Source organism: Carcharodon carcharias, chromosome 11, assembly GCF_017639515.1.
Source record: "Carcharodon carcharias isolate sCarCar2 chromosome 11, sCarCar2.pri, whole genome shotgun sequence".
In the NCBI taxonomy this organism is placed as follows: domain Eukaryota; kingdom Metazoa; phylum Chordata; class Chondrichthyes; order Lamniformes; family Lamnidae; genus Carcharodon; species Carcharodon carcharias.
The window spans coordinates 92,157,438-92,179,996 of record NC_054477.1 but is presented as its reverse complement, the minus strand read 5'-3'; the positions used below and the strand labels follow the sequence as shown (position 1 = coordinate 92,179,996).

General features: G+C 52.2%; 1 pseudogene; it reads left to right on the top strand.

Annotated features, from left to right (window-relative positions):
• Positions 1 to 21,977, top strand: part of LOC121283903 — a 79,125-nt pseudogene extending 57,148 nt beyond the window's left edge.
• Positions 21,978 to 22,559: the final 582 nt, after the last annotated feature.

Sequence of the window (22,559 nt, the reverse complement as noted above, 5' to 3'; positions counted from 1 at the left end):
CAGTCGGGAGATTGAAAACAGCGCGAGAGGAGAGTCAGTCGGGAGATTGAAAACAGCGCGAGAGGAGAGTCAGTCGGGAGATTGAAAACAGCGCGAGAGGAGAGTCAGTCGGGAGATTGAAAACAGCGCGAGAGGAGAGTCAGTCGGGAGATTGAAAACAGCGCGAGAGGAGAGTCAGTCGGGAGATTGAAAACAGCGCGAGAGGAGAGTCAGTCGGGAGATTGAAAACAGCGCGAGAGGAGAGTCAGTCGGGAGATTGAAAACAGCGCGAGAGGAGAGTCAGTCGGGAGATTGAAAACAGCGCGAGAGGAGAGTCAGTCGGGAGATTGAAAACAGCGCGAGAGGAGAGTCAGTCGGGAGATTGAAAACAGCGCGAGAGGAGAGTCAGTCGGGAGATTGAAAACAGCGCGAGAGGAGAGTCAGTCGGGAGATTGAAAACAGCGCGAGAGGAGAGTCAGTCGGGAGATTGAAAACAGCGCGAGAGGAGAGTCAGTCGGGAGATTGAAAACAGCGCGAGAGGAGAGTCAGTCGGGAGATTGAAAACAGCGCGAGAGGAGAGTCAGTCGGGAGATTGAAAACAGCGCGAGAGGAGAGTCAGTCGGGAGATTGAAAACAGCGCGAGAGGAGAGTCAGTCGGGAGATTGAAAACAGCGCGAGAGGAGAGTCAGTCGGGAGATTGAAAACAGCGCGAGAGGAGAGTCAGTCGGGAGATTGAAAACAGCGCGAGAGGAGAGTCAGTCGGGAGATTGAAAACAGCGCGAGAGGAGAGTCAGTCGGGAGATTGAAAACAGCGCGAGAGGAGAGTCAGTCGGGAGATTGAAAACAGCGCGAGAGGAGAGTCAGTCGGGAGATTGAAAACAGCGCGAGAGGAGAGTCAGTCGGGAGATTGAAAACAGCGCGAGAGGAGAGTCAGTCGGGAGATTGAAAACAGCGCGAGAGGAGAGTCAGTCGGGAGATTGAAAACAGCGCGAGAGGAGAGTCAGTCGGGAGATTGAAAACAGCGCGAGAGGAGAGTCAGTCGGGAGATTGAAAACAGCGCGAGAGGAGAGTCAGTCGGGAGATTGAAAACAGCGCGAGAGGAGAGTCAGTCGGGAGATTGAAAACAGCGCGAGAGGAGAGTCAGTCGGGAGATTGAAAACAGCGCGAGAGGAGAGTCAGTCGGGAGATTGAAAACAGCGCGAGAGGAGAGTCAGTCGGGAGATTGAAAACAGCGCGAGAGGAGAGTCAGTCGGGAGATTGAAAACAGCGCGAGAGGAGAGTCAGTCGGGAGATTGAAAACAGCGCGAGAGGAGAGTCAGTCGGGAGATTGAAAACAGCGCGAGAGGAGAGTCAGTCGGGAGATTGAAAACAGCGCGAGAGGAGAGTCAGTCGGGAGATTGAAAACAGCGCGAGAGGAGAGTCAGTCGGGAGATTGAAAACAGCGCGAGAGGAGAGTCAGTCGGGAGATTGAAAACAGCGCGAGAGGAGAGTCAGTCGGGAGATTGAAAACAGCGCGAGAGGAGAGTCAGTCGGGAGATTGAAAACAGCGCGAGAGGAGAGTCAGTCGGGAGATTGAAAACAGCGCGAGAGGAGAGTCAGTCGGGAGATTGAAAACAGCGCGAGAGGAGAGTCAGTCGGGAGATTGAAAACAGCGCGAGAGGAGAGTCAGTCGGGAGATTGAAAACAGCGCGAGAGGAGAGTCAGTCGGGAGATTGAAAACAGCGCGAGAGGAGAGTCAGTCGGGAGATTGAAAACAGCGCGAGAGGAGAGTCAGTCGGGAGATTGAAAACAGCGCGAGAGGAGAGTCAGTCGGGAGATTGAAAACAGCGCGAGAGGAGAGTCAGTCGGGAGATTGAAAACAGCGCGAGAGGAGAGTCAGTCGGGAGATTGAAAACAGCGCGAGAGGAGAGTCAGTCGGGAGATTGAAAACAGCGCGAGAGGAGAGTCAGTCGGGAGATTGAAAACAGCGCGAGAGGAGAGTCAGTCGGGAGATTGAAAACAGCGCGAGAGGAGAGTCAGTCGGGAGATTGAAAACAGCGCGAGAGGAGAGTCAGTCGGGAGATTGAAAACAGCGCGAGAGGAGAGTCAGTCGGGAGATTGAAAACAGCGCGAGAGGAGAGTCAGTCGGGAGATTGAAAACAACAGCGCGAGAGGAGAGTCAGTCGGGAGATTGAAAACAGCGCGAGAGGAGAGTCAGTCGGGAGATTGAAAACAGCGCGAGAGGAGAGTCAGTCGGGAGATTGAAAACAGCGCGAGAGGAGAGTCAGTCGGGAGATTGAAAACAGCGCGAGAGGAGAGTCAGTCGGGAGATTGAAAACAGCGCGAGAGGAGAGTCAGTCGGGAGATTGAAAACAGCGCGAGAGGAGAGTCAGTCGGGAGATTGAAAACAGCGCGAGAGGAGAGTCAGTCGGGAGATTGAAAACAGCGCGAGAGGAGAGTCAGTCGGGAGATTGAAAACAGCGCGAGAGGAGAGTCAGTCGGGAGATTGAAAACAGCGCGAGAGGAGAGTCAGTCGGGAGATTGAAAACAGCGCGAGAGGAGAGTCAGTCGGGAGATTGAAAACAGCGCGAGAGGAGAGTCAGTCGGGAGATTGAAAACAGCGCGAGAGGAGAGTCAGTCGGGAGATTGAAAACAGCGCGAGAGGAGAGTCAGTCGGGAGATTGAAAACAGCGCGAGAGGAGAGTCAGTCGGGAGATTGAAAACAGCGCGAGAGGAGAGTCAGTCGGGAGATTGAAAACAGCGCGAGAGGAGAGTCAGTCGGGAGATTGAAAACAGCGCGAGAGGAGAGTCAGTCGGGAGATTGAAAACAGCGCGAGAGGAGAGTCAGTCGGGAGATTGAAAACAGCGCGAGAGGAGAGTCAGTCGGGAGATTGAAAACAGCGCGAGAGGAGAGTCAGTCGGGAGATTGAAAACAGCGCGAGAGGAGAGTCAGTCGGGAGATTGAAAACAGCGCGAGAGGAGAGTCAGTCGGGAGATTGAAAACAGCGCGAGAGGAGAGTCAGTCGGGAGATTGAAAACAGCGCGAGAGGAGAGTCAGTCGGGAGATTGAAAACAGCGCGAGAGGAGAGTCAGTCGGGAGATTGAAAACAGCGCGAGAGGAGAGTCAGTCGGGAGATTGAAAACAGCGCGAGAGGAGAGTCAGTCGGGAGATTGAAAACAGCGCGAGAGGAGAGTCAGTCGGGAGATTGAAAACAGCGCGAGAGGAGAGTCAGTCGGGAGATTGAAAACAGCGCGAGAGGAGAGTCAGTCGGGAGATTGAAAACAGCGCGAGAGGAGAGTCAGTCGGGAGATTGAAAACAGCGCGAGAGGAGAGTCAGTCGGGAGATTGAAAACAGCGCGAGAGGAGAGTCAGTCGGGAGATTGAAAACAGCGCGAGAGGAGAGTCAGTCGGGAGATTGAAAACAGCGCGAGAGGAGAGTCAGTCGGGAGATTGAAAACAGCGCGAGAGGAGAGTCAGTCGGGAGATTGAAAACAGCGCGAGAGGAGAGTCAGTCGGGAGATTGAAAACAGCGCGAGAGGAGAGTCAGTCGGGAGATTGAAAACAGCGCGAGAGGAGAGTCAGTCGGGAGATTGAAAACAGCGCGAGAGGAGAGTCAGTCGGGAGATTGAAAACAGCGCGAGAGGAGAGTCAGTCGGGAGATTGAAAACAGCGCGAGAGGAGAGTCAGTCGGGAGATTGAAAACAGCGCGAGAGGAGAGTCAGTCGGGAGATTGAAAACAGCGCGAGAGGAGAGTCAGTCGGGAGATTGAAAACAGCGCGAGAGGAGAGTCAGTCGGGAGATTGAAAACAGCGCGAGAGGAGAGTCAGTCGGGAGATTGAAAACAGCGCGAGAGGAGAGTCAGTCGGGAGATTGAAAACAGCGCGAGAGGAGAGTCAGTCGGGAGATTGAAAACAGCGCGAGAGGAGAGTCAGTCGGGAGATTGAAAACAGCGCGAGAGGAGAGTCAGTCGGGAGATTGAAAACAGCGCGAGAGGAGAGTCAGTCGGGAGATTGAAAACAGCGCGAGAGGAGAGTCAGTCGGGAGATTGAAAACAGCGCGAGAGGAGAGTCAGTCGGGAGATTGAAAACAGCGCGAGAGGAGAGTCAGTCGGGAGATTGAAAACAGCGCGAGAGGAGAGTCAGTCGGGAGATTGAAAACAGCGCGAGAGGAGAGTCAGTCGGGAGATTGAAAACAGCGCGAGAGGAGAGTCAGTCGGGAGATTGAAAACAGCGCGAGAGGAGAGTCAGTCGGGAGATTGAAAACAGCGCGAGAGGAGAGTCAGTCGGGAGATTGAAAACAGCGCGAGAGGAGAGTCAGTCGGGAGATTGAAAACAGCGCGAGAGGAGAGTCAGTCGGGAGATTGAAAACAGCGCGAGAGGAGAGTCAGTCGGGAGATTGAAAACAGCGCGAGAGGAGAGTCAGTCGGGAGATTGAAAACAGCGCGAGAGGAGAGTCAGTCGGGAGATTGAAAACAGCGCGAGAGGAGAGTCAGTCGGGAGATTGAAAACAGCGCGAGAGGAGAGTCAGTCGGGAGATTGAAAACAGCGCGAGAGGAGAGTCAGTCGGGAGATTGAAAACAGCGCGAGAGGAGAGTCAGTCGGGAGATTGAAAACAGCGCGAGAGGAGAGTCAGTCGGGAGATTGAAAACAGCGCGAGAGGAGAGTCAGTCGGGAGATTGAAAACAGCGCGAGAGGAGAGTCAGTCGGGAGATTGAAAACAGCGCGAGAGGAGAGTCAGTCGGGAGATTGAAAACAGCGCGAGAGGAGAGTCAGTCGGGAGATTGAAAACAGCGCGAGAGGAGAGTCAGTCGGGAGATTGAAAACAGCGCGAGAGGAGAGTCAGTCGGGAGATTGAAAACAGCGCGAGAGGAGAGTCAGTCGGGAGATTGAAAACAGCGCGAGAGGAGAGTCAGTCGGGAGATTGAAAACAGCGCGAGAGGAGAGTCAGTCGGGAGATTGAAAACAGCGCGAGAGGAGAGTCAGCCGGGAGATTGAAAACAGCGCGAGAGGAGAGTCAGTCGGGAGATTGAAAACAGCGCGAGAGGAGAGTCAGTCGGGAGATTGAAAACAGCGCGAGAGGAGAGTCAGTCGGGAGATTGAAAACAGCGCGAGAGGAGAGTCAGTCGGGAGATTGAAAACAGCGCGAGAGGAGAGTCAGTCGGGAGATTGAAAACAGCGCGAGAGGAGAGTCAGTCGGGAGATTGAAAACAGCGCGAGAGGAGAGTCAGTCGGGAGATTGAAAACAGCGCGAGAGGAGAGTCAGTCGGGAGATTGAAAACAGCGCGAGAGGAGAGGTGATTGGGAGATTGAAAACAGCGCGAGAGGAGAGGTGATTGGGAGATTGAAAACAGCGCGAGAGGAGAGTCAGTCGGGAGATTGAAAACAGCGCGAGAGGAGAGTCAGTCGGGAGATTGAAAACAGCGCGAGAGGAGAGTCACTCGGGAGATTGAAAACAGCGCGAGAGGAGAGTCAGTCGGGAGATTGAAAACAGCGCGAGAGGAGAGCACTTCGGGAGATTGAAAACAGCGCGAGAGGAGAGTCAGTCGGGAGATTGAAAACAGCGCGAGAGGAGAGTCAGTCGGGAGATTGAAAACAGCGCGAGAGGAGAGGTGATTGGGAGATTGAAAACAGCGCGAGAGGAGAGTCAGTCGGGAGATTGAAAACAGCGCGAGAGGAGAGTCATTCGGGAGATTGAAAACAGCGCGAGAGGAGAGTCAGTCGGGAGATTGAAAACAGCGCGAGAGGAGAGTCAGTCGGGAGATTGAAAACAGCGCGAGAGGAGAGTCAGTCGGGAGATTGAAAACAGCGCGAGAGGAGAGTCAGTCGGGAGATTGAAAACAGCGCGAGAGGAGAGTCAGTCGGGAGATTGAAAACAGCGCGAGAGGAGAGTCAGTCGGGAGATTGAAAACAGCGCGAGAGGAGAGTCAGTCGGGAGATTGAAAACAGCGCGAGAGGAGAGTCAGTCGGGAGATTGAAAACAGCGCGAGAGGAGAGTCAGTCGGGAGATTGAAAACAGCGCGAGAGGAGAGTCAGTCGGGAGATTGAAAACAGCGCGAGAGGAGAGTCAGTCGGGAGATTGAAAACAGCGCGAGAGGAGAGTCAGTCGGGAGATTGAAAACAGCGCGAGAGGAGAGTCAGTCGGGAGATTGAAAACAGCACCAGAGGAGAGTCAGTCGGGAGATTGAAAACAGCGCGAGAGAAGAGTCAGTCGGGAGATTGAAAACAGCGCGAGAGGAGAGGTCATTGGGAGATTGAAAACAGCGCGAGAGGAGAGTCAGTCGGGAGATTGAAAACAGCGCGAGAGAAGAGTCAGTCGGGAGATTGAAAACAGCGCGAGAGGAGAGTCAGTCGGGAGATTGAAAACAGCGCGAGAGGAGAGTCAGTCGGGAGATTGAAAACAGCGCGAGAGGAGAGGTCAGTCGGGAGATTGAAAACAGCGCGAGAGGAGAGTCAGTCGGGAGATTGAAAACAGCGCGAGAGAAGAGTCAGTCGGGAGATTGAAAACAGCGCGAGAGGAGAGTCAGTCGGGAGATTGAAAACAGCGCGAGAGGAGAGTCAGTCGGGAGATTGAAAACAGCGCGAGAGGAGAGTCATTCGGGAGATTGAAAACAGCGCGAGAGCAGAGGTCGATTCGGGAGATTGAAAACAGCGCGAGAGGAGAGTCAGTCGGGAGATTGAAAACAGCGCGAGAGGAGAGTCAGTCGGGAGATTGAAAACAGCGCGAGAGGAGAGTCAGTCGGGAGATTGAAAACAGCGCGAGAGGAGAGTCAGTCGGGAGATTGAAAACAGCGCGAGAGGAGAGTCAGTCGGGAGATTGAAAACAGCGCGAGAGGAGAGTCAGTCGGGAGATTGAAAACAGCGCGAGAGGAGAGTCAGTCGGGAGATTGAAAACAGCGCGAGAGGAGAGTCAGTCGGGAGATTGAAAACAGCGCGAGAGGAGAGTCAGTCGGAGATTGAAAACAGCGCGAGAGGAGAGGTCAGTCGGGAGATTGAAAACAGCGCGAGAGGAGAGTCAGTCGGGAGATTGAAAACAGCGCGAGAGGAGAGTCAGTCGGGAGATTGAAAACAGCGCGAGAGGAGAGTCAGTCGGGAGATTGAAAACAGCGCGAGAGGAGAGTCAGTCGGGAGATTGAAAACAGCGCGAGAGGAGAGTCAGTCGGGAGATTGAAAACAGCGCGAGAGGAGAGTCAGTCGGGAGATTGAAAACAGCGCGAGAGGAGAGTCAGTCGGGAGATTGAAAACAGCGCGAGAGGAGAGTCAGTCGGGAGATTGAAAACAGCGCGAGAGGAGAGTCAGTCGGGAGATTGAAAACAGCGCGAGAGGAGAGTCAGTCGGGAGATTGAAAACAGCGCGAGAGGAGAGTCAGTCGGGAGATTGAAAACAGCGCGAGAGGAGAGTCAGTCGGGAGATTGAAAACAGCGCGAGAGGAGAGTCAGTCGGGAGATTGAAAACAGCGCGAGAGGAGAGTCAGTCGGGAGATTGAAAACAGCGCGAGAGGAGAGTCAGTCGGGAGATTGAAAACAGCGCGAGAGGAGAGTCAGTCGGGAGATTGAAAACAGCGCGAGAGGAGAGTCAGTCGGGAGATTGAAAACAGCGCGAGAGGAGAGTCAGTCGGGAGATTGAAAACAGCGCGAGAGGAGAGTCAGTCGGGAGATTGAAAACAGCGCGAGAGGAGAGTCAGTCGGGAGATTGAAAACAGCGCGAGAGGAGAGTCAGTCGGGAGATTGAAAACAGCGCGAGAGGAGAGTCAGTCGGGAGATTGAAAACAGCGCGAGAGGAGAGTCAGTCGGGAGATTGAAAACAGCGCGAGAGGAGAGTCAGTCGGGAGATTGAAAACAGCGCGAGAGGAGAGTCAGTCGGGAGATTGAAAACAGCGCGAGAGGAGAGTCAGTCGGGAGATTGAAAACAGCGCGAGAGGAGAGTCAGTCGGGAGATTGAAAACAGCGCGAGAGGAGAGTCAGTCGGGAGATTGAAAACAGCGCGAGAGGAGAGTCAGTCGGGAGATTGAAAACAGCGCGAGAGGAGAGTCAGTCGGGAGATTGAAAACAGCGCGAGAGGAGAGTCAGTCGGGAGATTGAAAACAGCGCGAGAGGAGAGTCAGTCGGGAGATTGAAAACAGCGCGAGAGGAGAGTCAGTCGGGAGATTGAAAACAGCGCGAGAGGAGAGTCAGTCGGGAGATTGAAAACAGCGCGAGAGGAGAGTCAGTCGGGAGATTGAAAACAGCGCGAGAGGAGAGTCAGTCGGGAGATTGAAAACAGCGCGAGAGGAGAGTCAGTCGGGAGATTGAAAACAGCGCGAGAGGAGAGTCAGTCGGGAGATTGAAAACAGCGCGAGAGGAGAGTCAGTCGGGAGATTGAAAACAGCGCGAGAGGAGAGTCAGTCGGGAGATTGAAAACAGCGCGAGAGGAGAGTCAGTCGGGAGATTGAAAACAGCGCGAGAGGAGAGTCAGTCGGGAGATTGAAAACAGCGCGAGAGGAGAGTCAGTCGGGAGATTGAAAACAGCGCGAGAGGAGAGTCAGTCGGGAGATTGAAAACAGCGCGAGAGGAGAGTCAGTCGGGAGATTGAAAACAGCGCGAGAGGAGAGTCAGTCGGGAGATTGAAAACAGCGCGAGAGGAGAGTCAGTCGGGAGATTGAAAACAGCGCGAGAGGAGAGTCAGTCGGGAGATTGAAAACAGCGCGAGAGGAGAGTCAGTCGGGAGATTGAAAACAGCGCGAGAGGAGAGTCAGTCGGGAGATTGAAAACAGCGCGAGAGGAGAGTCAGTCGGGAGATTGAAAACAGCGCGAGAGGAGAGTCAGTCGGGAGATTGAAAACAGCGCGAGAGGAGAGTCAGTCGGGAGATTGAAAACAGCGCGAGAGGAGAGTCAGTCGGGAGATTGAAAACAGCGCGAGAGGAGAGTCAGTCGGGAGATTGAAAACAGCGCGAGAGGAGAGTCAGTCGGGAGATTGAAAACAGCGCGAGAGGAGAGTCAGTCGGGAGATTGAAAACAGCGCGAGAGGAGAGTCAGTCGGGAGATTGAAAACAGCGCGAGAGGAGAGTCAGTCGGGAGATTGAAAACAGCGCGAGAGGAGAGTCAGTCGGGAGATTGAAAACAGCGCGAGAGGAGAGTCAGTCGGGAGATTGAAAACAGCGCGAGAGGAGAGTCAGTCGGGAGATTGAAAACAGCGCGAGAGGAGAGTCAGTCGGGAGATTGAAAACAGCGCGAGAGGAGAGTCAGTCGGGAGATTGAAAACAGCGCGAGAGGAGAGTCAGTCGGGAGATTGAAAACAGCGCGAGAGGAGAGTCAGTCGGGAGATTGAAAACAGCGCGAGAGGAGAGTCAGTCGGGAGATTGAAAACAGCGCGAGAGGAGAGTCAGTCGGGAGATTGAAAACAGCGCGAGAGGAGAGTCAGTCGGGAGATTGAAAACAGCGCGAGAGGAGAGTCAGTCGGGAGATTGAAAACAGCGCGAGAGGAGAGTCAGTCGGGAGATTGAAAACAGCGCGAGAGGAGAGTCAGTCGGGAGATTGAAAACAGCGCGAGAGGAGAGTCAGTCGGGAGATTGAAAACAGCGCGAGAGGAGAGTCAGTCGGGAGATTGAAAACAGCGCGAGAGGAGAGTCAGTCGGGAGATTGAAAACAGCGCGAGAGGAGAGTCAGTCGGGAGATTGAAAACAGCGCGAGAGGAGAGTCAGTCGGGAGATTGAAAACAGCGCGAGAGGAGAGTCAGTCGGGAGATTGAAAACAGCGCGAGAGGAGAGTCAGTCGGGAGATTGAAAACAGCGCGAGAGGAGAGTCAGTCGGGAGATTGAAAACAGCGCGAGAGGAGAGTCAGTCGGGAGATTGAAAACAGCGCGAGAGGAGAGTCAGTCGGGAGATTGAAAACAGCGCGAGAGGAGAGTCAGTCGGGAGATTGAAAACAGCGCGAGAGGAGAGTCAGTCGGGAGATTGAAAACAGCGCGAGAGGAGAGTCAGTCGGGAGATTGAAAACAGCGCGAGAGGAGAGTCAGTCGGGAGATTGAAAACAGCGCGAGAGGAGAGTCAGTCAGGAGATTGAAAACAGCGCGAGAGGAGAGTCAGTCGGGAGATTGAAAACAGCGCGAGAGGAGTCAGTCGGGAGATTGAAAACAGCGCGAGAGGAGAAGTCAGTCGGGAGATTGAAAAGAGCGTGAGAGGAGAGGTCAGTCGGGAGATTTAAAACAGCGCGACAGGAGAGTCAGTCGGGAGATTGAAAACAACGCGAGAGGAGAGTCAGTCAGGAGATTGAAAACAGCGCGAGAGGAGTCAGTCGGGAGATTGAAAACAGCGCGAGAGGAGAGTCAGTCGGGAGATTGAAAACAGCGCGAGAGGAGAGGTGATTGGCAGATTGAAAACAGCGCGAGAGGAGGGTCAGTGGGGAGACTGAAAACAGCGCGAGAGGAGAGTCAGTCGGGAGATTGAAAACAGCGCGAGAGGAGAGTCAGTCGGGAGATTGAAAACAGCACGAGAGGAGAGTCAGTCGGGAGATTGAAAACAGCGCGAGAGGAGAGTCAGTCGGGAGATTGAAAACAGCGCGAGAGGAGAGTCAGTCGGGAGATTGAAAACAGCGCGAGAGGAGAGACACTCGGGAGATTGAAAACAGCGCGAGAGGAGAGTCAGTCGGGAGATTGAAAACAGCGCGAGAGGAGAGTCAGTCGGGAGATTGAAAACAGCGCGAGAGGAGAGTCAGTCGGGAGATTGAAAACAGCGCGAGAGGAGAGTCAGTCGGGAGATTGAAAACAGCGCGAGAGGAGAGTCAGTCGGGAGATTGAAAACAGCGCGAGAGGAGAGTCAGTCGGGAGATTGAAAACAGCGCGAGAGGAGAGTCAGTCGGGAGATTGAAAACAGCGCGAGAGGAGAGTCAGTCGGGAGATTGAAAACAGCGCGAGAGGAGAGTCAGTCGGGAGATTGAAAACAGCGCGAGAGGAGAGTCAGTCGGGAGATTGAAAACAGCGCGAGAGGAGAGTCAGTCGGGAGATTGAAAACAGCGCGAGAGGAGAGTCAGTCGGGAGATTGAAAACAGCGCGAGAGGAGAGTCAGTCGGGAGATTGAAAACAGCGCGAGAGGAGAGTCAGTCGGGAGATTGAAAACAGCGCGAGAGGAGAGTCAGTCGGGAGATTGAAAACAGCGCGAGAGGAGAGTCAGTCGGGAGATTGAAAACAGCGCGAGAGGAGAGTCAGTCGGGAGATTGAAAACAGCGCGAGAGGAGAGTCAGTCGGGAGATTGAAAACAGCGCGAGAGGAGAGTCAGTCGGGAGATTGAAAACAGCGCGAGAGGAGAGTCAGTCGGGAGATTGAAAACAGCGCGAGAGGAGAGTCAGTCGGGAGATTGAAAACAGCGCGAGAGGAGAGTCAGTCGGGAGATTGAAAACAGCGCGAGAGGAGAGTCAGTCGGGAGATTGAAAACAGCGCGAGAGGAGAGTCAGTCGGGAGATTGAAAACAGCGCGAGAGGAGAGTCAGTCGGGAGATTGAAAACAGCGCGAGAGGAGAGTCAGTCGGGAGATTGAAAACAGCGCGAGAGGAGAGTCAGTCGGGAGATTGAAAACAGCGCGAGAGGAGAGTCAGTCGGGAGATTGAAAACAGCGCGAGAGGAGAGTCAGTCGGGAGATTGAAAACAGCGCGAGAGGAGAGTCAGTCGGGAGATTGAAAACAGCGCGAGAGGAGAGTCAGTCGGGAGATTGAAAACAGCGCGAGAGGAGAGTCAGTCGGGAGATTGAAAACAGCGCGAGAGGAGAGTCAGTCGGGAGATTGAAAACAGCGCGAGAGGAGAGTCAGTCGGGAGATTGAAAACAGCGCGAGAGGAGAGTCAGTCGGGAGATTGAAAACAGCGCGAGAGGAGAGTCAGTCGGGAGATTGAAAACAGCGCGAGAGGAGAGTCAGTCGGGAGATTGAAAACAGCGCGAGAGGAGAGTCAGTCGGGAGATTGAAAACAGCGCGAGAGGAGAGTCAGTCGGGAGATTGAAAACAGCGCGAGAGGAGAGTCAGTCGGGAGATTGAAAACAGCGCGAGAGGAGAGTCAGTCGGGAGATTGAAAACAGCGCGAGAGGAGAGTCAGTCGGGAGATTGAAAACAGCGCGAGAGGAGAGTCAGTCGGGAGATTGAAAACAGCGCGAGAGGAGAGGTCAGTCGGGAGATTGAAAACAGCGCGAGAGGAGAGTCAGTCGGGAGATTGAAAACAGCGCGAGAGGAGAGTCAGTCGGGAGATTGAAAACAGCGCGAGAGGAGAGTCAGTCGGGAGATTGAAAACAGCGCGAGAGGAGAGTCAGTCGGGAGATTGAAAACAGCGCGAGAGGAGAGTCAGTCGGGAGATTGAAAACAGCGCGAGAGGAGAGTCAGTCGGGAGATTGAAAACAGCGCGAGAGGAGAGTCAGTCGGGAGATTGAAAACAGCGCGAGAGGAGAGTCAGTCGGGAGATTGAAAACAGCGCGAGAGGAGAGTCAGTCGGGAGATTGAAAACAGCGCGAGAGGAGAGTCAGTCGGGAGATTGAAAACAGCGCGAGAGGAGAGTCAGTCGGGAGATTGAAAACAGCGCGAGAGGAGAGTCAGTCGGGAGATTGAAAACAGCGCGAGAGGAGAGTCAGTCGGGAGATTGAAAACAGCGCGAGAGGAGAGTCAGTCGGGAGATTGAAAACAGCGCGAGAGGAGAGTCAGTCGGGAGATTGAAAACAGCGCGAGAGGAGAGTCAGTCGGGAGATTGAAAACAGCGCGAGAGGAGAGTCAGTCGGGAGATTGAAAACAGCGCGAGAGGAGAGTCAGTCGGGAGATTGAAAACAGCGCGAGAGGAGAGTCAGTCGGGAGATTGAAAACAGCGCGAGAGGAGAGTCAGTCGGGAGATTGAAAACAGCGCGAGAGGAGAGTCAGTCGGGAGATTGAAAACAGCGCGAGAGGAGAGTCAGTCGGGAGATTGAAAACAGCGCGAGAGGAGAGTCAGTCGGGAGATTGAAAACAGCGCGAGAGGAGAGTCAGTCGGGAGATTGAAAACAGCGCGAGAGGAGAGTCAGTCGGGAGATTGAAAACAGCGCGAGAGGAGAGTCAGTCGGGAGATTGAAAACAGCGCGAGAGGAGAGTCAGTCGGGAGATTGAAAACAGCGCGAGAGGAGAGTCAGTCGGGAGATTGAAAACAGCGCGAGAGGAAAGACACTCGGGAGTTTGAAAACAGCGCGAGAGGAGAGTCAGTCGGGAGATTGAAAACAGCGCGAGAGGAGAGTCAGTCGGGAGATTGAAAACAGCGCGAGAGGAGAGTCAGTCGGGAGATTGAAAACAGCGCGAGAGGAGAGTCAGTCGGGAGATTGAAAACAGCGCGAGAGGAGAGACACTCGGGAGATTGAAAACAGCGCGAGAGGAGAGTCAGTCGGGAGATTGAAAACAGCGCGAGAGGAGAGTCAGTCGGGAGATTGAAAACAGCGCGAGAGGAGAGTCAGTCGGGAGATTGAAAACAGCGCGAGAGGAGAGTCAGTCGGGAGATTGAAAACAGCGCGAGAGGAGAGTCAGTCGGGAGATTGAAAACAGCGCGAGAGGAGAGTCAGTCGGGAGATTGAAAACAGCGCGAGAGGAGAGTCATTCGGGAGATTGAAAACAGCGCGAGAGGAGAGTCAGTCGGGAGATTGAAAACAGCGCGAGAGGAGAGTCAGTCGGGAGATTGAAAACAGCGCGAGAGGAGAGTCAGTCGGGAGATTGAAAACAGCGCGAGAGGAGAGTCAGTCGGGAGATTGAAAACAGCGCGAGAGGAGAGTCAGTCGGGAGATTGAAAACAGCGCGAGAGGAGAGTCAGTCGGGAGATTGAAAACAGCGCGAGAGGAGAGTCAGTCGGGAGATTGAAAACAGCGCGAGAGGAGAGTCAGTCGGGAGATTGAAAACAGCGCGAGAGGAGAGTCAGTCGGGAGATTGAAAACAGCGCGAGAGGAGAGTCAGTCGGGAGATTGAAAACAGCGCGAGAGGAGAGTCAGTCGGGAGATTGAAAACAGCGCGAGAGGAGAGTCAGTCGGGAGATTGAAAACAGCGCGAGAGGAGAGTCAGTCGGGAGATTGAAAACAGCGCGAGAGGAGAGTCAGTCGGGAGATTGAAAACAGCGCGAGAGGAGAGTCAGTCGGGAGATTGAAAACAGCGCGAGAGGAGAGTCAGTCGGGAGATTGAAAACAGCGCGAGAGGAGAGTCAGTCGGGAGATTGAAAACAGCGCGAGAGGAGAGTCAGTCGGGAGATTGAAAACAGCGCGAGAGGAGAGTCAGTCGGGAGATTGAAAACAGCGCGAGAGGAGAGTCAGTCGGGAGATTGAAAACAGCGCGAGAGGAGAGTCAGTCGGGAGATTGAAAACAGCGCGAGAGGAGAGTCAGTCGGGAGATTGAAAACAGCGCGAGAGGAGAGTCAGTCGGGAGATTGAAAACAGCGCGAGAGGAGAGTCAGTCGGGAGATTGAAAACAGCGCGAGAGGAGAGACACTCGGGAGATTGAAAACAGCGCGAGAGGAGAGGTGATTGGGAGATTGAAAACAGCGCGAGAGGAGAGTCAGTCGGGAGATTGAAAACAGCGCGAGAGGAGAGGTGATTGGGAGATTGAAAACAGCGCGAGAGGAGAGTCAGTCGGGAGATTGAAAACAGCGCGAGAGGAGAGACACTCGGGAGATTGAAAACAGCGCGAGAGGAGAGTCAGTCGGGAGATTGAAAACAGCGCGAGAGGAGAGTCAGTCGGGAGATTGAAAACAGCGCGAGAGGAGAGGTGATTGGGAGATTGAAAACAGCGCGAGAGGAGAGACACTCGGGAGATTGAAAACAGCGCGAGAGGAGAGTCAGTCGGGAGATTGAAAACAGCGCGAGAGGAGAGGTGATTGGGAGATTGAAAACAGCGCGAGAGGAGAGTCAGTCGGGAGATTGAAAACAGCGCGAGAGGAGAGGTGATTGGGAGATTGAAAACAGCGCGAGAGGAGAGTCAGTCGGGAGATTGAAAACAGCGCGAGAGGAGAGGTGATTGGGAGATTGAAAACAGCGCGAGAGGAGAGACACTCGGGAGATTGAAAACAGCGCGAGAGGAGAGTCAGTCGGGAGATTGAAAACAGCGCGAGAGGAGAGTCAGTCGGGAGATTGAAAACAGCGCGAGAGGAGAGGTGATTGGGAGATTGAAAACAGCGCGAGAGGAGAGTCATTCGGGAGATTGAAAACAGCGCGAGAGGAGAGTCAGTCGGGAGATTGAAAACAGCGCGAGAGGAGAGTCAGTCGGGAGATTGAAAACAGCGCGAGAGGAGAGTCAGTCGGGAGATTGAAAACAGCGCGAGAGGAGAGGTGATTGGGAGATTGAAAACAGCACGAGAGGAGAGTCAGTCGGGAGATTGAAAACAGCGCGAGAGGAGAGTCAGTCGGGAGATTGAAAACAGCGCGAGAGGAGAGGTGATTGGGAGATTGAAAACAGCACGAGAGGAGAGTCAGTCGGGAGATTGAAAACAGCGCGAGAGGAGAGGTGATTGGGAGATTGAAAACAGCGCGAGAGGAGAGTCAGTCGGGAGATTGAAAACAGCACGAGAGGAGAGTCAGTCGGGAGATTGAAAACAGCGCGAGAGGAGAGTCAGTCGGGAGATTGAAAACAGCGCGAGAGGAGAGTCAGTCGGGAGATTGAAAACAGCGCGAGAGGAGAGTCAGTCGGGAGATTGAAAACAGCGCGAGAGGAGAGTCAGTCGGGAGATTGAAAGCAGCGCGAGAGGAGAGACACTCGGGAGATTGAAAACAGCGCGAGAGGAGAGACACTCGGGAGATTGAAAACAGCGCGAGAGGAGAGTCAGTCGGGAGATTGAAAACAGCGCGAGAGGAGAGACACTCAGGAGATTGAAAACAGCGCGAGAGGAGAGTCAGTCGGGAGATTGAAAACAGCGCGAGAGGAGAGTCAGTCGGGAGATTGAAAACAGCGCGAGAGGAGAGACACTCGGGAGATTGAAAACAGCGCGAGAGGAGAGTCAGTCGGGAGATTGAAAGCAGCGCGAGAGGAGAGACAGTCGGGAGATTGAAAACAGCGCGAGAGGAGAGACACTCGGGAGATTGAAAACAGCGCGAGAGGAGAGTCAGTCGGGAGATTGAAAACAGCGCGAGAGGAGAGACACTCAGGAGATTGAAAACAGCGCGAGAGGAGAGTCAGTCGGGAGATTGAAAACAGCGCGAGAGGAGAGTCAGTCGGGAGTTTGAAAACAGTGCGAGAGGAGAGTCAGTCGGGAGATTGAAAACAGCGCGAGAGGAGAGTCAGTCGGGAGTTTGAAAACAGCGCGAGAGGAGAGTCAGTCGGGAGATTGAAAACAGCGCGAGAGGAGAGACACTCGGGAGATTGAAAACAGCGCGAGAGGAGAGGCACTCGGGAGATTGAAAACAGCGCGAGAGGAGAGACACTCGGGAGATTGAAAACAGCGCGATAGGAGAGTCAGGCGGGAGATTGAAAACAGCGCGAAAGGAGAGTCAGTCGGGAGATTGAAAACAGCGCGAGAGGAGAGTCAGGCGGGAGATTGAAAACAGCGCGAGAGGAGAGTCAGGCGGGAGATTGAAAACAGCGCGAGAGGAGAGTCAGTCGGGAGATTGAAAACAGCGCGAGAGGAGAGGTGATTGGGAGATTGAAAACAGCGCGAGAGGAGAGGTGATTGGGAGATTGAAAACAGCGCGAGAGGAGAGTCAGTCGGGAGATTGAAAACAGCGCGAGAGGAGAGTCAGTCGGGAGATTGAAAACAGCGCGAGAGGAGAGTCAGTCGGGAGATTGAAAACAGCGCGAGAGGAGAGTCAGTCGGGAGATTGAAATCAGCGCGAGAGGAGAGACACTCGGGAGATTGAAAACAGCGCGAGAGGAGAGTCAGTCGGGAGATTGAAAACAGCGCGAGAGGAGAGTCAGTCGGGAGATTGAAAACAGCGCGAGAGGAGAGTCAGTCGGGAGATTGAAAACAGCGTGAGAGGAGAGACACTCGGGAGATTGAAAACAGCGCGAGAGGAGAGTCAGTCGGGAGATTGAAAACAGCGCGAGAGGAGAGTCAGTCGGGAGATTGAAAACAGCGCGAGAGGAGAGTCAGTCGGGAGATTGAAAACAGCGCGAGAGGAGACTCAGTCGGGAGATTGAAAACAGCGCGAGAGGAGAGTCAGTCGGGAGATTGAAAACAGCGCGAGAGGAGAGTCAGTCGGGAGATTGAAAACAGCGCGAGAGGAGAGTCAGTCGGGAGATTGAAAACAGCGCGAGAGGAGAGTCAGTCGGGAGATTGGAAACAGCGCGAGAGGATAGTCAGTCGGGAGATTGAAAACAGCGGAAGAGGAGAGTCAGTCGGGAGATTGAAAACAGCACGAGAGGAGAGTCAGTCGGGAGATTGAAAACAGCGCGAGAGGAGAGTCAGTCGGGAGATTGAAAACAGCGCGAGAGGAGAGTCAGTCGGGAGATTGAAAACAGCGCGAGAGGAGAGGTGATTGGGAGATTGAAAACAGCGCGAGAGGAGAGGTGATTGGGAGATTGAAAACAGCGCGAGAGGAGAGTCAGTCGGGAGATTGAAAACAGCGCGAGAGCAGAGGTGATTGGGAGATTGAAAACAGCGCGAGAGGCGAGGTGATTGGGAGATTGCAAATAAAAGGAGGGGAAGCTGAAGAGGAGTGGCCAGTGTGTGAGTGGCCCAGTGAAGGAGTGGAGCTTTGAGGCTTTGGCTCAAGAGGCTTCGGCGAGGAGATTCTGAGGACGAATTTGCTCCCAGTGAAGTAAGGCCGGATAAGTTCCTTTAATTAAATTGGAAATAGGTAATGGAGGCAGAAGTTAGGGCAGTCGAGTGCTCCGAATGCAGCATGTGGGAAGTCTGGGACAGCACAATTGTCCCTGATGACTACACCTGCAAAAGATGCATCCAGCTGCAGCTCCTGACAAAATAAGTTAGGGAACTGGAGCTGGAGCTAGATGAACTTCGGATCATTCAAGAGGCAGAGGCAGTGATAGACAGGAGTTTCAGGGAGACAGTCACCCCTAAAAATCAGGAGGCAAGTAGCTGGGTGACTGTCAGGAGAGGGAAGGGAATAGACAGAAAGAGCAGAGCACCCATGTGGCCGTTCCCATCAACAACAGGTATACCGTTTTGGATACTGTTGGTGGGGATGACCTACCAGGGATAAGTTGTAGTGGTCACGTCTCTGGCACCAAGACTGGACCCTCAGCTCAGAAAGGAAGGAGGGAAAAGAGGAGAGCAGTAGTGATAGGGGATTCGATAATTAGGGGGACAGATAAAAGGTCCTGTGGGAGAAATCAAGAATCCTGGATGGTCTGTCTGTTGCCTCCCTGGTGCCAGGGTCCGTGATATCTCCGATCGAGTTCTCAGTATTCTCAGGAGGGAGGGTGAGCAGCCAGATGTTGTGGTCCATGTAGGGACCAATGACGTGGATAGGAAGGAGGAGGAGGTCCTGCAAAGAGAGTTTAGGGAGTTAGGTGCAAAGTTGAAGGACTGGACCTCGAGGGTTGTGATCTCAGGAGTGCTACCCGTGCCACATGCTAGTGAGGCTAGAAATAGGAAGATAATGCAGTACATAGGTGGCTAAGGAGCTGGTGCAGGAGGGAGGGCTTCATGTTTCTGGACAATTGGGCTCTGTTCCAGGGAAGGTGGGACCTGTTCCGATGGGACGGTTTAAACCTGAACTGGAGGGGGACTAACATCCTTGTGGGTAGGTTTGCTAGTGCTGCTCTGGGGGGTTTAAACTAGATTTGCAGGGGGAGGGGAACCAGAGTGTTAGAGCAGATAGTGAGGTGGAGGAGGATAAAGGTCAAGTGAGGAATGCATGTATAGACAGAAATCAAAGGTTTGTATGTGATAGAAATGTTCTCAGGTGCATCTATTTCAATGCAAGGCGCATTGTCGGAAAGGCAGATGAACTTAGGGCGTGGATTGGCACATGGGATTACAACATTATTGCTATTAGTGACACTTGGATGCAGGAGGGGCAGGACTGGCAGCTCAATGTTCCAGGGTTCCGTTGTTTCAGACGTGATAGAGGGGGAGGGATGAAAGGGGGAGTGCATTACTAGTCAGGGAAAATATCACAGCTGTGCGTAGACAGGACAGCCCGGAGGGCTCCGTCTACGGAGGCCGTTTGGATGGAGCTGAGGAACGGGAAAGGTGTGACCACACTAATAAGGTTGTATTATAGACCGCCCAATAATCAGAGAGAATTGGAGGAGCAAATCTATAGAGAGAAAGCAGACTGATGTAAGAAACAGAAAGTTGTGATAGTAGGAGATTTTAACTTTCCACATATTGACTGGGACTCCCATACTGTAAAAGGGCTGGATGGCTTGGAGTTTGTCAAATGTGTTCAGGAAAGTTTTCTAAATCAATATATAGAGGTATATTGAGCATGCAATACTTGATCTCATATTAGGGAACCAGACAGGTCAGGTGACAGAAGTATGTGTAGGCAAACATTTTGGGTCCGGTGACCACCATGTCATTAGTTTTAAGTTAATTATGGATAAGGATAGGTCTGGTCCTCGAGTTGAGATTCTAAATTGGAGAAAGGCCAATTTTGTGGAAAGGAGAAAGGATCTAGGAAGAGTGGATTGGGATAAGTTGTTTTCTGGCAAGGATATGTTCAGTAAGTGGAAGGCATTCAAAGGCGAAATTTTGAGAGTGCAGACTTTGCATGTTCCTGTCAGGATTAAAGGCAAAGTTAACAGGCATAGGGAACCTTGGTTTTTAAGGGATATTGGCGATCTGGTTAAGAAGAAGAGAGAGGTGTAAAGCAGATATAGGCAACAAGGAGCAAATGCGGTACTTGTAGAGTATAGAAAATGTAAGAAAATACTAAAGAAGGAAATCAAGAAGGCAAAAAGAAGACACGAGGTTGCTTTGGCAGATAATGTGAAGGTAAAACCGAGGGGTTTCTACAAAGATATTAAGAGTAAAAGGATAGTAAGGGACACAATTGGTCCCCTTGAAGATCAGAGTGGTCGTCTATGTGTGGAGTCTCATGAGATGGGGGAGATCTTAAATAATTAAATAGTTTTTTTGCATCAGTATTTACTCAGGAAACTGGCATAGTGTATAAGGAAGGTAGGGAAACAAGCAGTAGTGTCATGGAACATATAGAGATTAAAGAAGAGGAGGTGCTTACTGCCTTACAGTGAATAAAGTTAGATAAATCCCCCAGGCCTGACATGATGTTCCCTCGGACCTTGAGGGAGATTAGTGTAGAAATTGCAGGGGCCCTGGCAGAAATATTTAAAATGTCCTTAGCCACGGGTGAGGTGTCGGAGGATTGGAGGGTAGCTCAGGTTGTTCCGTTGTTTAAAAAAGGCTCCAAAAGTAAACCAGTTAATTACAGGCCAGTGAGCCTGACGTCAGTAGTAAGTAAATTATTGGAAGGTGTTCTGAGAGATCGGATATACAATTATTTGGCCAGCTAGGGGCTGATTAAGGATAGTCAGCATGGCTTTGTGCATGGTAGGTCGTGTTTAACGTAACTTATAGAGTTTTTCGAGGCGGTTACTAAGCAAGTAGATGAGGGAAAGGCTGTGGATGTTGTCTACATGGACTTTAGTAAGGCCTTTGACAAGGTCCCACATGGGAGGTTAGTTCAGAAGGTTCAGACACTTGGTATCCATGGAGAGATTGTAAACTGGATTCGAAATTGGCTGTGTGGGAGAAGATTGGTGGGAGTGGTAGTGGATGATTGCTTCTCAGACTGCAGGTCTGTGACTAGTGGTGTGCCTCAGGGATCTGTGCTGGGACCATTGTTATTTGTTGTCTTTATCAATGATCTGGATGATAATGTCATAAATTGGATCAGCAAGTTTGCTGATGACACTAAGATGGAGGCATTGTGTACAGTGGGGAAGGCAGAGGGATCTGGACCAACTGGAAAAATGGGCCAGAAAATGGCAGTTGGAATTTAATGCAGAAAAGTGTGAGGTGTTGCATTTTGGAAGGACAAACCAAGGCAGGACATACACAGTAAATGGTAGGGTACTGAGGAATGCGGAGGAACAAAGGGATCTGGGAGTTCAGATACATAATTCCCTGAAAGTGGCCTCACAGGTAGACAGGTTTGTAAAGAAAGCTTTGGCATACTAGCCTTCATAAATCAAAGTATTGAGTAAATGAGTTGGGATGTTATGGCGAGGTTGTATAAGACATTGGTGAGGCCAACTTTGGAGTATTGTGTGCAGGTCTGGTCGCCTAACTACAGGAAGGATCTCAGTAAGATTGAAAGAGTGCAGAGAAGATTTACTAGGATGTTGCTGGGTTTTCAGGAGTTGATTACAGGGAAAGATTAAACAGGTTAGGACTTTATTCCTTGGAGCATAGAAGAATGAGGGGAGATTTGATAGAAGTTTACAAAATTATGAGGGGTATAGACAGAGTAAATGCAAGTAGGCTCTTTCCACTTAGATTAGGAGAGATAAACATGAGAGGACATAGCTTTAGGGTGAAAGGGGAAATGTTTAGGGGGAACTTCTTCACTCAGAGAGTGGTGAGAGTATAGAACGAGCTGCCATCTGACGTGGTAAATGCGGGCTCACTCTTAAGTTTTAAGAATAAATTGGATAGATACATGGATGGGAGAGGTCTGGAGGGTTATGGACTGGGTGCAGGTCAATGGGACCAGCGGTATAATATTTCGGCACAGACTAGAAGGGCCGAATGCCCTGTTTTTCTGTGCTGTAGTGTTCTATGGTTCTATGTGTTCCTCCAGAGCTAAGCCTGATTGAAGATTTAATCACTCCAACTAAGTTCCTTGATGAATCCAGAGTCCAAGATCCTCCCAAGCTGACATTGGAAAAGATCGAGAGGCAAGCACTTAGGATGAAGGAGTGGCCATGGTATAAGCAGAAAGAAAATAAAAAGGAAGTTGAAATGATCTAGTCCATGATTGAGGCACAGCAGCAGGCCCTGCAGAAACTGCAGCTCGAATCGGAGGAGTTGTTCCAGGCTGCCATTAAACAGGACCAAGGGCTAGTTCCATTGGAGTTACAGGATGTAGTTTTACTCCCCCCATAGTTAACTATGAGGCACCTGATGGAAATACAGAGATATCACAGAAGTGACATGCCTGAGACCATTGCTGCTTTTGGATTGTCCTTGTAAGCTAATTTTTCTAAATAAAGTGAATGTTGACACGTCAAAAAAAAAAATCATGGGTGACTTTAATCTACAGTTAGATTGGGTGAATCAGGTTGGCAAAGGTACACTGGAAAATTAGTTCATTAGAATGGATTTGGAACAATTTCTTAGAGCAGTACATTCTAGAGCCAACCAGAGAACAAGTTGTTCTAGAATTGGTAATATGCAATGAGACAGGTTTAATTACAGTTCCTCTGACATGTCTTCCTTCTTCCTTAACCGAGGTTTTCCACCCACGCTGGTTGACAGGGCCCTCAAACGTGTCCGGCCCATCTCCCGCGCATCTGCCCTCACACCTTCCTCTCCCTTCCAGAAACATGATAGGGTCCCCCTTGTCCTCACTTGTCACCCCATCATCCTTCGCATTCAAAGGATCATCCTCCGCCATTTCTGCCAACTCCAGCATGGTGCCACCACAAACACATCTTCCCTTCAACACCCCCCCCCCCCCGGCGGCATTCCACAGGGATCGTTCTTTCCGGGAGATCCTGGTCCACTCCTCCATC